Below are 13,593 nucleotides of genomic sequence, written 5' to 3'. Positions count from 1 at the left end.
TTGATCCCAGAAAATAGATATGGATATGATTGCAAGAATTAAATTGAAACTCATTTGAATTTAATTCAAATAGTTCGAACTAGGGCAAGGTTTTAGAAGTGTCAATTTTTTTTGAGAATTTAGGAGGAGCCTCGATAAAACAGATAAAGAATTGTTGGCAATGTTTGGGGAACAAACTTGTCATAGAATAGGCTTGAGAATTAAATTGCAAGTGTGTTACTATGAATAGAAAATTAATGGAATATTTATTATAGCTCCCTAGTATTGTGAGGATATGTTTTAAAGAGAAATAACCATGTGAATATCCCTCAGTTTAAATGGACCGGGGATCCACACGATTTATTTAGTTGTGTTTTAAAAAGGGTTGCATGATGACTTGATGTTGTCGTCGTTCTGGGAATGGGGGTCCCCAGACTTGCCTACCTACGGCCCGTGGCGTGGCTCCACCAGTGGCCCAGTACGGCCCGTCTTCATCAACCAAACACTCAAGACACTCGCGAGGGGCCAAGCCTCGCGGGGCGGATGACACAAGGCCTCCTCAGGAGCGGCTTCACCAGGCAAGCTCGCGAGGAGGCAGAGAGATCAAGACAAAGGGTACCTCGCAAGGTTCCTGTGACACAAGCCATGACGACCAAGGCCAGGCGAGCGCTACCGCGTGCAGTGTCCTTGTTTCCCCTTTGGTGCTAAGGGGACAAGCGCAGGCGCGGAGTACCGAGGCATCAGGCAAAGGTTTCCGTATCGGTGCAACAAGACCAAGAGTAGCAGGATGGCAGGACGGAGGTCACTGTGGAGCCCAAGACGGCGTCACCACCAGCGCCTTTGACAGCCAAAGACCACCTTTAGTCAGGATAGCTTGTACTAGCTGTCCCCTTTCAAATTGGCCATTGTTGGATCCCTTCCCGCTCAATATTTGGGAAGAGGACCAGTGCCTCTATTAATAGGGCTAGCCACCACAGTAGAAGCGACGGATCGATTCCTCCCCGAGCAAACCAACCAGCTCAAGAACACCTCTCCTCGCGAGGCTGTTCTTCCCTTGTACTGTTCACCATCAGCCCAAGAGGCAATCCACCACCACCACATAGGAGTAGTGTATTAGACCACAATGGTGGCCCGAACCTGTATAAATCTAGTGTCTCTTGTACTGTGAGTTTATCGATCTAAGCTTAGGGATCGCGGCGAGGCTGAGAGCAAGATTCGGTAGGGGGAAATCTTCATGCGCACCCCAATGTTCGAACCTCAAGGGTTTTGCCGGAACCCGAAATCCGACAGATGCAATGCAAATGATGCAATGATGAATGCATCAATGAAATAAATCACACGACGAAACTCGGAATACATGAAGGCATCTGGAGCGTTGGTCTTGGGTCGTTACAACCCTCCTCCACTTACAAGAGATCTTGGCCCGAGATCTAGGGATGACAAATGGAAGAGGAAGAGGAGAGGTAATACTAAGTTGCTTCTTTGACAAACGAGTGAAACCACGAACCTCGAGAGGTTAAACAACTTGAAAGAAATAATACAACAGAGATGAATGAAATTGCAAACAGTCTGTTGGACAAGAGTAACAAGGAATACGACGAGAACCAAGAGCTTAAGGGACAACATGGACTTTGAAACCACTCCAATTAAAACAAGATGAGAAAGGAAGAATTCGGGCAGCACTTCGGTTCAAAAGAGAGGCAGGACTTGATAAGATGAAAAGAACATGATCTTGACAAAACAAGATGATGGGTCGAAGAGAGCAACATCACAATGCCTCCGGAAGAATGAAAGAATGGAATGAAATGAAGGGAGAGAAAACAATATGTTCTACATCAAATAAATTTGAGAGAGGCATCCTTAAAATAAGGATTGAACAGAGTTGTTGAAGAATCACAATCAAATGATATACACCTCGTGGGCTTATGAAAACATCTCAAAACTAGAGGTGAGATTCTGCCACTAACGGGAATAATTTCTTGCTTGAGGTCAACAAAGAGATGAAAAACTTCTTCCACCAAGATGATAAAGAGATAACTTGGATCATTGATAAGCACCACAAATAGAAACATTCCTTAGGGAAGGCTTTAGGTGAAATCTATACCAAGATAACTCCAACAAAGAAATTATCATGGGTTGGAACAACTCTTGAAAGAAGAGAAAATGATCGTTTTACAATATCTCATTCCTGACAAGTTGTGAATCATGAAACACGAAGGGAAATTGTCAAGAATGACATAACACCACTTCAAACAATAAGCTAGAAAGAATTGCACGTTGGAATGCAAGACGGAGAATACTTGAGCTCCTCCAACAAGAATCGTGACGAAGGCTTGAAGAATGAATTGAATCCTTAAGGAACCACCATGATGAGCCTTCTTGAAGAACTCCGGTAATAAAGTATGATGGAAAAAAGTGAATGATGAAAAGAATAAGATTGAAGCCTTGCAATGATTTAGATGGATCTTCTCGATGAGAAAATTGAGAGAGCTCGGAAATCCAGAAGAAAAGATGAAGCACTTGAAACCGAGAATTGATTCCTAATGAACAAACTCCAAAGGAAGGGATTAAACTCTTCGATGAAACAAGAATAATAATTGAGTTTGAAGGTATTAAACTCTTCGATGAAACATGAATAATATTTATGTTATGCTTACCCTCCATCAACTTAAGTTCATGACAAGTAATGGGTTTTGCGTACCCACTTATTCTCGTTGAAAAGGATTGAGGAGATATATAGCACAAAGTTGGAAGGTCTTCAATGAATCGACGGTAGGACTTGGAAGGAACAAATGAATTAATATGATAACTAAGGAAGATGAATTTTGAATGAACCATGGAAGGATTATGAAAGAACAAATGAATTGATACGATACCAATCGAAGAGGAGTCTTAAACAAACCATCGTAAGAATTTGAAAACGATGAAGAAAGAGAATGAATCGCCGATAAGAACTAAAAATGAAAAAAGATACTTGAGGGAATTAAGATACAAGAGAATTAAAAGATGACAAGCTAACTAGAGAATACCTGAACGATGCACCCGTAAGATTTGAAGAACAAGAGCTGAATGCTGAGAATGAGTAATATTCAGAAATGTTGGCCTTCGGATGATCGAGAAAGGAAAGCAACTCCTAAAATGTGTCGGATGGGTGAAAAGAATTCACATGATTGGAAACAATTTGAGAGGATAGCATCAAGCTAGCACCACGATTCTTCAAGAGAACAAACATGATTTAGAGGAAAATTCTTCTTCGGTCTTCACATTGAGAACTGTGACGAGGAACACCACCATGAATTGTTGAGACACTCCCGAACAATGAATAAAGAAAGATTGAGTGAAAGATGAAAATAATTTGAGAACAATCTTGCAGAAGGCAATTGAATGATGAAAATTCATACTTACGTCAAACTTTGAAAAGAATTTGAGAACAACTCCAAAAAATTAGAAGAGTTGGGTAAGATCTTGGGAAAAGACCTACGTGTTAGGGACCACTAAGAGAAACACCGTTGAACGAATTTAAAGAGAGATTGCACCAGTTGAATGAAATGGTTTGAATGGTATAACAACCTCATAATAGCTTCAATTGATGCGGAGTGGAAACATGAATCTTCAGTTATATCTTCAGCACTCCGGAACTATTGAATATCAAGTGGGGAATGATTATGACGTGCACCAGCATGGGAAAGCATTTGAAACAAGGAAATGGATATGATCAACACCGAAATATTACATTTAGTTCACCGGAGAAGAAAAAAAAGAACGAAGAATGACAAACTTGAGACTTCCTTAGCAACTTCAAGAGAATCACCGGGTAAGAACATTGATGGAAAAGAATGAAAATAACCTGACAGGAATAAAATGGATACTGGCTCCATGAAGAAAAGGGTGGGACGATGGGAAAACAAAGGCAACGTGGGACGGATGAAAAGAACGTTGTTGAGAAATCTTAGAATTAATCTTGTTAATGTCGAAATGATTGGATTAGCCCGAAGAGAAGCATCCCGATTGGAAAAGAATTGACATGACAACCTAGATGATAAAAAGTATATCATTCACATCAAAATATCAGAACAATGCTTAGGAATGTTATAGAATCAACACTTGACATCGAAGCAACTCGAATACCACAACAGAAAACAAAACAAAGATTTGGCTTGCAGAATAAGCCAGAAACAAATACATAACCCCTCATGCATTTGTTGGAAGGATAACCTAGGTAACTAATTGAATTCCCAGCTGAGCACTGCTGAAACTTCTTGGTTATGCAATCTGGTCCCACGACTACACGGGACAAAAATCATCACACAATTCCTAGCAGAATTCTATGCTCCAATCTTTTGAATGTGTTCAACACATGACCAAGAAATCTCGGAAACTCGTGTACCTCAGACCTTCAAACACACAACGATACTAGTCACAGAAGATCATCTGTTCTATGTCCTCCAGTACAGGGGATAAGTCACAACACTATTTGCCACCATGAAAAGTATGGGAGCGTTTCGATGTCGGAATCCATACAATCGGGAGGCACCAAGCCAAAATTCCCATCACATTGATATCGCAACGACTCCAACAATACCCGCGTGATCCTAAAAAAATTTGAGTTAAAAAGAGGAGAGTGAAATCCAAACATCTACGTCACGAGTCCTCACCAGAGCGACGAAGTGATGTGGAGTAAAAAGAAATCCTGCTCTCCGATATATATATCTAGACTCAAAATAGTTTTTCTTTCTAGACTCAACAACGGGAACGGTTCGATCAATCAAGGGGGCTCCTAAGGTCAGTAAGGCTCTAATACCAACTTGTAGCACCCAAGATGTGATTGTATCCCAATCACATTATGAACTCATGATTGAGGCACAACCGCATTTTGAGCGCATAGCAAGGTGGATATCATTACAACATACCATGTACAGAATAGATTAGAATACAAGATAAAGGCTTACACTCGCGACAAGCTACAACATGAATACAATAATTCATCAATACATAGCAATCATCATACATAAGAGTAGGATCCAACTATGGATGAAATAAAACGAAAAAGAAGAACCACATCCACCCTGCTAATCCCAGGCTCCCACCTAGAACATATATCCCTTGATCGAAAGCAGAAGAAGAACTCAAAACAAGCAAGCATCGCACTCGCATCAGATCATCGCATTACATGTACCTGCAACTGGTGTTGTAGTAATCTATGAGCCACGAGGACTCAGCAATCCCATTACCAGGTGTATCAAGACTAGCAAAGCTTAATGGGCATGGAATGGAACCGTGGTGAGGCTACGGCAAGCGACTAAGCATTGTCTGGTGGCTAACTTACGAGTACAAGAATAAGATGAGAAACTACACAAACGGTCGCAAACTAGTAATGATCAAGAAGTGATCCTGAACTACTTATGTTCAAGCATAACCCATCGTGTTCTCTTCTCGAACTTGCTCGAAAAGAGACAGTCATGGTTACACCCGCGGTTGGTGTATTTTATTCCGGATCTGGTGTCAAGTTCTCTACAACCAGATATTAAAAACTCCCATCTGCCACATTACCGCGGGCACGGCTTTCAAAAGTTTAAACCCTGCAGGGGTGTTGTCGGTGTTCTGGGAACCAGGGTACCTAGACCTACCTTCCTATGGCCCATGGCGTGGCTCCATCGATGGCCTGGTACGACCCATCTTCACCCACGGCAAGACAAGACCCTTGCGAGGGGCCAAGCCTCGAAAAGCGGGCAACATCAAGACCTCCTAAGGGAGCGGCCTCCTTTGGTCGCCTCCTAACGGAGCGGAGATTTCTATGCAAGACCCAACCTCGTGAGGCTGAAATGACATCAGCCATGACAACCAAGGCCAGGCGCTCGCCAGCGGGCGCAGAGCGGTAGGTTTCATCTTTGGTGCAAAGGAGGCAAGCACAGGTGTGGACTCCAAAGGAATCAGCCGAAGGTTGACATTTGCATGCACAAGCCCAGGAATACCAGAACGGCAGGAGGGATGTCATCGCCGAGCCCACCATGATGTCACGATCGGAAGCTTTGTAGGCGAAGGCCACCTTTCGTCAGGATCATATGTACTTCTTGTCCCCTTACCAATTTGGCCGTTGTGGGATCCTTACCCGCCTATGTTTTGGAGGAAGAGGACCAAGGCCACTATAAATATAGCCTAGCCACCACCATTGTCGGTGCATAGACCCAGGGTCTATTGACCTGACTATGCACAGGCACAAGATGAAGATTGAAGCACCAGAGCTAGAGACCGCGAGACTCGAAGAACCAACTAAACTTACCAGGAGGGACCATGATTAAGCAGAAGGACCGGATATTATCAAGAGAGAAACCTCTCTTGCCGGGCAGGCGAGCCTGGCAAGGGGCGAGTCCACCCCAGAGGAAAAAATCAAGGCATCCCAGCAGGACCAGCCAGGACTCGCGGAGACCAAATCACCTCACTAACTACTGCACCACGACCAACATTGTCAATCAGTTCGGTGTTAAGACGTGGGGTGATTAAGTGGCAGCCATTCACTGCATGGTGGCCACTTCCTACCAAGTGAACGCACAGATGACACTCGTCCAGTGATGTGTCAAGCGAGCAGGCGTGGAGCTGGCAAATTAGCCCGGCAGGCCTTGCCAGGTAACCAATGACGTGACACTAAGCGGCGCATTAAATGCATGCTGTCAGTCTACAGAGTTAGGTATGATAGCACTATTTTCTATCATATCAGTGTCTAATGACTAATTTGCCACTGTGGCACCCCCTGGATCTATAAAAGTAGGCCCATGGCAACCGTTCGAGAGGTTAGGAGTTGAGACCACTCACCCCCCATACACGCGTGGTCGTTGCCGCCCCAGAGCAACCCTTGCCAGACAAGTGTACTATGCACTGCCACCAACTTTCCCATTAATCCACCAAAGAAGTAGGGTTTTACGCCTCACGGCGGCCCGAACCAAGGTAAAACTGCTTGTTTGATTTCTGTCGTGCTGCCTTGTGTTGGTCTGCTCTTTGTGCAACACAACTCCCCCTTGCCGAACCAGCAAGGAGCCATCCTGGTCCCATAGGTGGCCGTGGTTTCTGGCGACATCTTTGGCGCGCCAGGTAGGGGGCTTGCTTGCACGACCCTGAAAACGTAAGCAGCGCATCATCTTCATCGCCATCTACATCGTCGATGGCGCCATCAACCTTAGCGTCCAAGAAGAAATCATCTTCTTCTGCTCATCCATGCACCTCGAAGGCTCCGCTACCCGTGGCCTCCAACGCTGCGGGGGGCGTAGAGACGCATGAGGGCGCGAATGCTACTAGGATATGGTCGGAGCAGGCGGAACCACCACCATCCCCCTTGGGGCCGACGCAGGAGCAGAAGATGCCGGAGGAGAACGACATCAGCAACATATCGGCGGCTGTGCTCCGCCTGTTGATGGGCGTAGCCACAGCGTTTGTGCTAGGTCTTGGGAGAGCCACTGCCCTTAGGCCGTCCTCACCGCAGGCACGACTGCCGCATGTGCGCTCTTCCCAGGGCAGATCGACCGAGCTAAGGTGCTCGACAGAGCTGATGGACCTCGAGCCCGCCTCCGCCTCACCGCCCTGCCACCCAGGTGGTTGCGCCGCAATAGAGGGGGCGTAGTGCTGCCACCGCTGGCTCCACCAGGAGCCGAGTGAAGGCGCGATTGACTTCATCATCGTCTATTCCAAGCACAACCTCGGAGGCCATGGCACGGGCTTAGCTGCTGCTGAAGTTTCCACCAGCGGCGGAGCAGATGGACGATTGGCTGCCACCATCCAAAGTCTGATCGGTTTCACCAAAGCCGAGGGCTCACGATGAGCTGCCCCGTTGCGGCCTCCACAAGCGATGGCTACGGCCCTGCCCATGCCCGTACAGAGGGAGCCGTCCCCATGGTGCAGTCTACACCACGGCGGCCAGCACGGGAGCAACCAAATCAAGTCCCCGATGACGCCTCTATGGCCTCTTCTGATCCTCAAACACGTCCAGGCCAATGGCGAACCCCGGAAGATAAGCGAAGAGGAGACGTGTGTGTCGTTGAGCAATGCCGCAGCAACCTCCTCCGAGCCGATGGGCACGGCGGCCCCGACATCGGTGAGCCCACTCTTGGTACTGACGGGCTCCTGCCTTCAATGTGGGTTGCCCTGCTTTCACCCATGAGATGCTGCAAGTCTGTTGGACATCTGTTCGCACGTTCAAGCCGGAGATACGTGAGAAGTACGACGGGAGGCTCAAAGCAGAGTTCCTGAGCATCTACACCATCGCTGTTCAGGCTGCATGGGGAAGAGATGAGAAGGTGTTTGCCAACTATTTTCCACTGGTCCTCAAATCAAATGTGAGGTCTTGGCTGATGCACCTGCCGGAGAACTCCATTTCGTCGTGGGCAGACCTGTGCCATGAGTTCATTAGCGCTTTCACCAGTGCCCACCAGGAGCTGGGCTACCCCGGCGATCTGCAGCTTCTCGAACAGAAGGAAGGGGAAACCCTCTATAAGTATTTGCAGAGGTTTAGTAAAGTTCATAGGAATATTCCAAATATCCATCCAATAGCTGTGATAGCTGCCTTCTAGTCTAACATGCGCAACTGCTGAATCTGTGCCAAGATGAACGTGCGGTTGCCCAAGACCGTGAAGGAGCTGTACACCCTAGTGGGTAAGTCTGCCTGGATGCAAGAAGGGAGGAAGTTTCCTGGAGAGGAAAATTGCATTGATGTTGATGCAGAGGATGATGATGAGTCCACAAGTCAGAAGAATGCTAAGAAGCGCAGTAAGAAGTGAAGGGATAAAGCAGTTTTGATTGTTGAAGGGTCAGGCACTCCTAGTACCGTCAAGATTACCAAGACTGAGGCCCCCGACAAGGAGGTTGCCGTGTGCGCCGATTTCTGGGAAGTTGTAGCTGTCGACAAGGCCGGGAAGGTCACTGGGCCGTACTGCAAGATTCATCGGACCAAGGGCCACGACCTTCAAGAGTGCTATCAGGTTGAGCAGTTGGGCAAGAGACAGAGAGTAGAATGGAAGTGTGTGATGATGAGAGTGATAAAGGGTATGAACCCGTCAGTGCCTGGAAAAGGAAGTGTGTGTTAACGGGGGTGCCAGTGAGCAGGAGTTTCAGATGTCCACGGACGCCCTGTGCGTTAACAGGGGTGCATCTCTGCACACCTCCCATTGCAACTCAAGCAGTGGGCGCGGGAAGTCAATGTCATGGAACCAGTGCTGGAGGCCCGAAAACCGCTCAAATGGTTCCGTACGCCCATCATCTTCAATGAGGAGGACCATCCTAGCCGTACCACTGCGGTAGGATGCCTGCCTTTTTTGGTTTCTCCAACAATTCACAACATCAAGGTCTCAAAGATGTTGGTGGACGGTGGGGCTGGACTGAATCTGATTTACCCAGTAGTTATCAGTAAGCTTAAGATAGCAGAAGAAGAGCTAGAGGTTACATGCACGTTTCAAGGAGACAACCCCGGCAGGAGTCATCCTAAAGGGAAGATTACATTCCCAATAACATTTGGGGGAGAGCTTAACTACCGGACCGAGAAGATTATGTTTGACATAGTTAATCTCCCCCTGTCTTACAATGGAATCTTTGGACGCCCGGCCTTGGCTAAATTCATTGCGGCATCCCACTATGCCTACAATACCCTGAAGATGCCTGGGCCACTTGAGTCCTCACCATCCCGTCAGATGAGGAAGATGCCAGCATTTGTGTGGACAAGATGTACAGGGACGCGGTCACAGCAGAGGTAGCGACGGCAGCGGTTCCCGCCACGGAGAGCAAAGGGAAGAAAAAGGATTGTAGGACCTCTGGCAAAGAGTCCGGGAAGCGTGACACATCCGAGTGCATGGCACCCGTTGACGACTTGCCGGAGTGTTCCAACAGCAAGAGATCCAAGGTTGCTGCTCAACAAGTGAAAAAGTTCCCGACAGGGCTGGCTGGCATTGATCGTACTTTCACCCTCAGCGCCACCCTCGATAACAAATAGGAAAGCGCGCTCGTTCCCTTCCTATGAGAAAATATCGATGTGTTTGCTTGGCAACCATCTGATATCCTCAGTGTTCCCAGGGAGGTAATCGAGCACCACCCTGTTGTCTGCCCACACGCCAGACCTGTTAAGCAGAAAGTCTGGAAGCAGGCCTTGGAGAGGCAATAGTTTATTGCAGAAGAAATCAAGAAGCTTGAAGCAGCTGGTTTGGTCAGAGGAGTGCTAGATCTCACTTGGCTAGCAAACCCATTGGTGGTCCAGAAGGCGAATGGGAAATGTACGTTGTGCATTGACTTCACAAACCTCAACAAGGCTTGCCCAAAGGACCACCAGATCTTCATGTCCAAGGAGACGAGGAGAAGACATCATTCATCACTCCATGTGGTATGTACTGCTTTGTCCACATGCCGTTCGAATTAAAGAGTGCCGGCTCCACCTTTGCAAGGGCAGTCCTGATTGGTTTTGAACCTTAGCTGCACAGAAACATTCAGGCTTATATGGATAACACTGTGGTCAAAACCAAGGACAGAGCAACTCTCATTCCGGATTTGGAGGAGACGTTTCCAAATCTGCGCAACATCAATTTAAAGGTAAACCCAGAGAAATGTGTGTTTGGCTTCCCCTTCGGCAAGCTACTTGGATACTTTGTGTCCCACAGGGGGATTAGAGACAATCCTGACAAGATCAAGGCCATCGAGCAGATCCAAGCGCCGAGGAGAGTCAAAGATGTGAGGAGCCTGACGGGATGTGTTCCCGCGCTAAGCAGATTCATCTCCAAGTCTGTCGAGCGTGCTCTGGCGTTCTTCAGGATTTGGAAGAAGACATGTCCAATGAAGTGGACCCCTGAAGCGGATGCGGCTTTGCAAGAGTTGAAGACCTATCCATCCTCTGTACCTTCACTGGTTGCACCCAAGCCTCGGGAGCCATTATTGCTATACTTGGCAGCAACAAACCAAGTGGTCAGTGCATCCTTAGTAGCCCAGTGAGAAGTAGGTGTGAAAGAGAGTGAGCAGAGGCCGCCAGTGCCAGATAAGGATTAGAACAGCAGCGAGCACAGCAATGATGACAACCCAAAGGACGCGGCAAGGAAGACAGTGGTGCAGTGCCCAGTGTATGTCGTCAGCTCCTTGTTACAGGTAGCTAGGTTGAGGTACTCTAGTGTGCAAAAGTTGATCTTTGGCCTCATCATGGCCTCAAGGAAACAATGCCACTACTTACAAGCCCATGAGATCATGGTTGTTACTCGTTTCCCATTGCAACGGATACTCCGCAACCCAGAGGCTACCAGCAGAATAGCGGGGTCGGCTTTGGAGCTATCCAGCTTTGGTTTGCGGTTCGAGAGCACATCAACTATCCAGAGCAGGGCATTGTCAGAGTTTATTGCAAAATGGACGCCGACCCTTGATGAGGAAGTGACAGAGACAGTTTTCCCAGGCAAGGAATCTACCCAAGAATGGATTATGTATTTTGATGGTGCCTTTTCCCTAGAAGGTGCGGGGGCTGGCGTGCTTATTGTTGCCCCCTTCGGGGAGCACTTGAAGTACGTTGTCCAGATGCATTTTGCATGGGAAGAAGCTACCGGCAATACAACAGAGTATGAAGGGCTCCTTGCCGGGCTCAGAATTACAACAGAAATGGGAATTAAGAAGTTGGTCATTCGAGGAGACTCATGGATGGTGGTGAGGCAAGTTAACAAGGATTATCAATGTCCATCAATGCTGGTATACCTCGAGGAAGTGAAAATATTGGAGGAGCACTTTGACGGATTGCAAACAGAGCATGTACCCCGTGCGGAAAACAGCATAGCTGATCATCTTTTAAAGTGTGCTTCGCAGAAGCTTCCTGTGGAACCAGGGACTTTTGTTCTCCGTCTTACTCAGCCCTCCGTATACCCAGCAACAATGGCCTAGAAGAGGAGGAAGTTGGACATCGTAAAGCCTCTCCCGGTAGAGCCATCCCTCCCGGCATAGACCCTGCCGGAAACAACTCCTTGCAGCCTGCTGGTCCACTACCTCCAGCTAGATCCATGAACCCCGCATACAAGGCTGGTGCTCCCGCAACTGAGGAGGTGCCGCTAGTCCTTGTTGTCGAGCCACATGCTCCAACTTGGGCAAGGCACATTGTCCACTTCCTCCAAACCGGAGAGCTTCTCGGCGATAACGACGAAGCTGAAAGAGTAGCCTGGAGGGCCAGTATGTATCAGTTTGTTGATGACACTCTGTACAGAAGAAGGCCCAATGGTGTGAAATTGAAGTGTGTCTGCCAGTAAGAAGGAAAGGAACTGTTGGATAAGATACACAAAGGAATGTGCGGCTCCCTGTAACAGCCTGATTTTTGGCCCTTTCTTTTTCTTTTGTTTTTCTGAGGTTTTTGCTTGAGTTTTCTTTTTCCGTGGCTTTGTGGTCTGGAAACTGAAGAAGATGCCTTCTTCTTTCTTTCCAGAGTTACTTGTCGTACCCAAATCCTTCCCTAGACCATGTCATTTTCATCCTAGCCCAAATCCCAATATTCTTTTTATCGGGAATATTCCTTTTCTATTAAAGGAATAACTCAAATTGCCCTAGTTCTGAAGCAACATATATTTCCATCACTCCTAAAATTCCCAAATATTTCTCATAAATTGTTTAGGTCCTAGCTTTCTCAAATCTGGCAAAATATTTCATTTTTCATGTTTATCATCATCCTCAAATAATTCATTAAATATTCTGCCCTAAATGGCACATTGTGAAGCAAGTGCCATTTTCCTTTGCCCAACTGACCTCAAACTCCTTTTACACATTTTCCTGTCCATATCATTGCCACATTCCAAAGTGCAACCTCATTTGCCTAGTAGTCATTTAGTTATGATTTTCCAAAGTTTCTGTCCAGAAAGAAACTTTGTGAAGGAGGTACAAGCTAGGCATATCCAAATAATATGCAATTATGTATGGCCCTTCATATCATCATATCATAGCCCTACCACAAAGTTGAGCTCATGTAATGCCTCCATGTGAGCTCATCTTCAATTTTTGTATTCTGTCCAAAATTTCAGTTTGTGAAGCAAGTATATTTTATCTTGCTCCATTATGGCTGCAAATTTTCCTAGGCCTTCTACTATCCATATAACTTATCTCCACCCAATTTGGGCATATTTCATCTAGCCATTTTCCCTCTAGAATTTTTGCAAGTTTTTGGTCATTGGGGATGTTTGTGAAGGAGGTACCATTTTGGTTTATCCAAAAGGTATGGAACCTTTTTCAGCATCTTCATATGATCAAATAACTGAGCCTTTCCCAAGTTGAGCTTAAGTTGACAATCCATGTGACAGCATCATCCTGATCTTGATTCTGGACCCTTTTTCTGAGTTGCAAAGCAACTATATTAATCTCTGATCTGTTTGCCTCCAAAACCCCCAGGATTCTTGTGTTTCCGTAGTCAATCATCCCAGACAACACCATTTGACCCAATCAGTTCACTGTTGAGCACAGTGGCTTATTAAAACTTGATGCAGCAAACTTTATTCGAAGTCTGACTTAGCTTCAGAGCTTCTTCTGTCGATCCATCACCTCCCTCGGCTTATATGAGGAAGGGACTCATCACTAGACAGCTCGCTGTAGGCTCTCTCGTCCCCTCCTTGCCGGTAACAGTGGTGACCAGTGTCCTCG

Source organism: Triticum dicoccoides, chromosome 4B (genome assembly GCF_002162155.2).
Source record: "Triticum dicoccoides isolate Atlit2015 ecotype Zavitan chromosome 4B, WEW_v2.0, whole genome shotgun sequence".
In the NCBI taxonomy this organism is placed as follows: domain Eukaryota; kingdom Viridiplantae; phylum Streptophyta; class Magnoliopsida; order Poales; family Poaceae; genus Triticum; species Triticum dicoccoides.
This window is presented reverse-complemented; position numbering follows the sequence as displayed.